General features: G+C 39.7%; 1 protein-coding gene across 2 annotated transcripts in view; it reads left to right on the top strand.

Annotated features, from left to right (window-relative positions):
• sema6bb (sema domain, transmembrane domain (TM), and cytoplasmic domain, (semaphorin) 6Bb) overlaps positions 1–5,000 on the top strand; it is a 222,662-nt gene that overhangs the window by 107,079 nt on the left and 110,583 nt on the right. The gene's annotated exons all lie outside the window — the stretch shown is intronic.

The following is a 5,000-nucleotide window of genomic DNA, read 5'->3' as shown; positions in this document are numbered from 1 at the left end:
CAGCATTGCCAAATAATCAAGTGCATCACAGCGCTCTTGGAGGAAAAAGCGCAGCAAATTGGTTCCGATACATCAGCTCACAGACGCAGCCTTGTGCTGATCTACATCATGCTTTGGAGTGATGAGGGGAAAGAGAGAGAGCACCATCTACTGTACTCACCCAGAGAAAGCAAGGCTAATTTTGCTCTGTCAGGGCTCTGGCAACCGATGGCAAGCTACATAAACAGGATTCAAACCGGTGATTTCCTAAACAAAGGGGAAGCGCTTAGAAGCAGCATCCCACACATTCACATTCAATCAAAGATAGGTCTAACATTGCGGCTGGCCATGGAGTGTGGGGAGGGGATGGGGGGGGGGGGGGGGGTAAAATGAAGTGTAATGGGATGGAGGACTACAGACTAATAGCTCTCCAGCCCAGAGGGAACCCAAGTTGAACCCAGGTTCATCTCAAAGCAGGTAAACCCAAGAAGAAAGGAAAAAATAAAATAAATAAATAAACACACTGCACCTCACACAGGATTGAACCCGTGTCGTCGGGGTCGCGGTCCAATACACTACCGCTGCCCTGACTAGTGAATTGGGACACGGCCTGGAAAAACGCCATTATAAGGAAATAGGGAGCCAGAGAATGAGCGGAAAAATTAAAACGGGCAGAAACTAAAGACATGCTGAGTCAACAGAGAGAGATAGGGGAGGGATGTAAACAAAAGCTCACCAGAGAAACGTTTTCTTTATTTATTTAATATTATTATTATTTTTTATTATATTTCAAACAACCTCACAGGCCAGATGTTTTATGCTTGTGGTCGCCTATTGCCGACCCCTGCTATACAGGTTTCATTGATCCAGGTCATCAATGGTTGTGACAGATCGGTGTGTGTGTGTGTGTGTGTGTGTGTGTTATTTAAGAGGGGTTTGGTGTTTGATCAGTACATGGAGAGAAAAGTATAATCTATTAATTCTGTCTCAAATTCATTCGTTTTTTTTTTAAGTCGTCAAAGACGCTCAGAGATTACACTTTACAGAGCCTGAGATCAATACAGCTGCAAGAGGCCAGCTCCGGATTTACAGATTACCATACGAAAGAAAGAGAGAGAGAGAAAGAGAGAGAGAGAGAGAGAGAGAAAGAGATGAAGTGAAGGATCTGCTGAGCTGCTCTTTCCCCTGCAGGATGCTGCCCTACATAAGATTTGAAATCATAAGCGTTTTTACACGGCTGCTGTTTTAGGCTTTAACTCTCCACTCTTTCACTTTGAGAGGGAGAAAGGGGGAGTGAGAGATGCTAGGAATGATAGGAAGAGCTCGGAGAGAAAAAAAGAAAAAAAAAACGGAGAGAGGTTAAAAAAAAAGCTAAAAATGCTTTAAAAAATTGCTGCAAAACTCTGGATGCAGTTACTGTATGTTTAATTACAGCATTACAGGTGTGTTCTGATTAGATATTTATTTTTGACACAAGGGGGCGTAAATGTGCTTCCCACTCTACCCTATAAGAAGTCAAGGATCTCAGTAGTGCACCTCCTGGTGAGAGAGTGTGATTTTTCCTTGTTAAAAATGATAATAAACACTATATCACCAAAGTGCACTGCTGCAGCATTTAAGGTGGCATAAAAAATTGGATAAGACTTTATGGTACCACTTTAAAATAAGACTACTTTTATAAAGAGTTTATAAATGGTATATTAAGTTTTTTTTAATGGTTATTAATTAAGCTGCAAATACTTTAATATACTATAAATAACAATTAATAAATAGATAACAAACAACACATATGTAGAAATGGCAACCGTGAGCTGAACATTTGCAAAATAGTAATTCTACACTAATTTATACAGTCAAACCTCAGATTTTTCTATATACTGATTTTACTGTTTCCGACCAATCAGCAATGGCTAAGATTGCATTGGGCGGCTGACTGTTGACTGTTGTCAGGGTTTTAATCAGTCAGTGGCGCACCAAAGCAGAAACCACTAGATATTTACCTGAACACACCTCATGATGAGCAGATGTGTAAGATAGGGCCCTTCATTCACCTCCAACCATATCTTGTATTCTTGTATCCAGAATAGAGATGCTCAACAGGGGACTAGATTCGCCTTTTCAGTTTACAGTTTTCCCCAATAAACGTATCCTTCCGCTGTAATATTGTAATTACTTACATATAAGATCATTACGCTAGCACATATAAAGCTTTATTACATTATTAAACTATCAAATTCCTGATGCGTTTTTTTTTTCCGTATGTATACATACGAAAGCTAGCTGTGTGAGAGAGAGAGAAAAATAAAGAGAAATAAAGTAGAAAGAGCTGGAAGAAAAACTAAGAAAAAGAGAGAGAGAGCTAATACAGAGAGAGAGAGAGAGAGAGAGAGAGAGAGAGGCAGAGCGAGAGAGCAGTGAATGCTGCGTATTATCTCATAAGCCTCAGCCTCAAAGGGCCGGCCTGAAGGCTGCGGGGGTGCGATTGTGAGAGCGCGAGAGCGAGCTGATTAAATCACCCATCCTGTTCATTTCTGACTCAAACAAGACGAAGCGCGAGAGCTCGGCCTCATCAGATCTGCAAGTCTTATCAGCACCGGTACAACCCCCACACCGCACGAGCATGGACAAAAGTAATGGGACACCTGCTCACTTATCAACGACTGACAAACATTTGTCTCAAAAAAATGAGAAATGGTTCAAATAAAATTAAAAAGATGTTTATATTCATTTAGAAACAGCAATAATACTTGTTTTTTAAATCAATATTTGGTAGAATATCCTTGATTTTAATTACAGCTTTCATGCATCTTGGCATGTTCTCCTCCACCAGTCCTACACACTGCTTTTGAGTGACCTCATGCCTTATGATGCCCTGATTACAGTCCAAGTGCATCCTTTGCAAATATGATACCTGTTTCAACTGTTTTTAGCATGCACTTCACCCCAGCTTCAACCCATTTACCATTCTTTTTGTAGGTCACTGGATGTCATCCTGCGGTTTCTGACTGATCTTCAGCTAAGTTAATTGTCAAACGTCAGACCTGAACCCCATTAAAAATCTCTGGAATGCAACCAAGAGGAAGAATAAAGCTGAACTGCTTGAATTGTTGCACCAGGAGTGGCATAAGGTTGTTCAAAAGCAGTGTGAAAGACTGGTGGAGGAGAGCATGCCAAGATGCATGTGCCACGAAAGCTGTGATTAAAAATTAAGGTTATTTCACCAAATATTGATTTCTGAAATATTGTTTTCTTTGCATTATTTGAGATCATTGAGAACATTTTTGTCATTTTGAACATTTCTCATTGTCTGTAAATACTCTAAATGGTCTAAATGACCATATTTTGATTTGGAATTAGGGAGAAATGTTGTCTGTAGTTTATAGAATAAAACCACAATGTTCATTTTACTCAAACTAATACCTATAAATAGTAAAATCAGATGAACTGATCATTTTGTTGTGAAAATCCATCATGTTCATCAAGTGTTAATTTAGAGGACAGCAGTAACTCCAGTCTCTGAAGGGTTAACATTGCACACTGCTCACTTTAAGGCAATTAAAGGTGTGTGTTGTGTGATTGGTGCTTATTTTAACGACCGTTAGTTGGAATAGCGGTCTTGGTCTCCCCATTACCTGGTGAAATAGCAGCCGGACGTTAAGTGGACGCTTGTTTGCACTCGAGTTCACATTTGCTGTGTCTTGTTAGAGTGTTTACGAACAAAGCTGGCCGACTGGCAGCTCATTAGCCTGATTTCTCTGGAGCTTGACTGAATTGCTGGGTAACGAGGTCTAGCCGGACGCCCCGGAATCGGACTTTTGGAAGCATGTGTACAAATTAGAGGTGGTACGAGAGTGTGTTTTATTCTCGATCAATGACACAGCCAGACATCTCTGTGAGATTTTTTTTAATGAAATGCAATATATGAAGCAGAATGCATTAAAAAACAGTAATAAAACAGCACATAGTGCAGGGCTGTCCAAACTACGGCCCCTTTCCTTTTTTTGGAGCGGCCCGCAAGGTATTTTAGAAATCAAATGTAAAAGTTGGCCCGCTTTTAAGTAGGTTTTTATAATGTGAGATTTAAAGTTTGAACTCTAGGTGTCGCTATCAAAAAAACCAACCTAAAACGCTCCTCATCTCTTTTCCTTCCTTTATTATTCTCACATTAATTTTCCTGAGCTTTTTGGAGAACATGGCAACCTCAAAAAAAATGGAAAATAGATTTCAGGCACGTTGGGAAAATGACTGAGTTCAGAAGTGTGTGTGTTTAATTTGTCAGGAATCAGTTGCCATAATGAAGGAGTTTAATATTAAGAGACATCATGAAACAAAACATCAATTCGAAAAATATTGGTTGAAATCACATTGTACAGGTATAAAATATATGCATTTATTTGAATTTTACAGAGAGAAATAATTATTTGATCCCTCTGGCAAACAAGACTTAATACTTGGTGGCAAAACCCTTGTAGGCAGGCACAGCAGTCAGACGTTTGTTTTTTTTTTATAGTTAATGATGATGTTTGAACACATGTCAGGAGGAATTTTGGTCCACTCCTCTTTGCAGATCATCTCGAAATCATTACGATTTTGAGGCTGTCACTTGGCAACTTGGAGCTTCAGCTCCTTCTATAAGGCTGTATGTTTTGAGTCATTGTCATGCTGGAAGACCCAGCCATGAACCATTTTAAATGTCTTGGCGGAGGGTGAGGGATGTGATTTTTCTGAATTTCATTTTTTCATATTTAAATATCCCTTATAGTTGAAATTATAGACTGTTTATGTCTTTGTCAGTTGGCAAACTTACAAAATCAAATAATTATTTCCTTTACTGTTTCAATGCCGAAAATCGCGGTGTCTCTAATGCCCGGATCAGACTACAGACTTTTAGCCCGATTTTAGCCCGATTTTGTCGGCGCCGACACATTTCGTGCGTCGGATCCGAATTTAATTGTCGCGAGCGACAAAGGTCCGTGTAGTGTGACACAGACAAAGAGCAGTAATTTGATGTGAGCGTCCGA

This window comes from Astyanax mexicanus, chromosome 12, assembly GCF_023375975.1.
Source record: "Astyanax mexicanus isolate ESR-SI-001 chromosome 12, AstMex3_surface, whole genome shotgun sequence".
In the NCBI taxonomy this organism is placed as follows: Eukaryota; Metazoa; Chordata; class Actinopteri; order Characiformes; family Acestrorhamphidae; genus Astyanax; species Astyanax mexicanus.
This window is presented reverse-complemented; position numbering and strand designations above follow the sequence as displayed.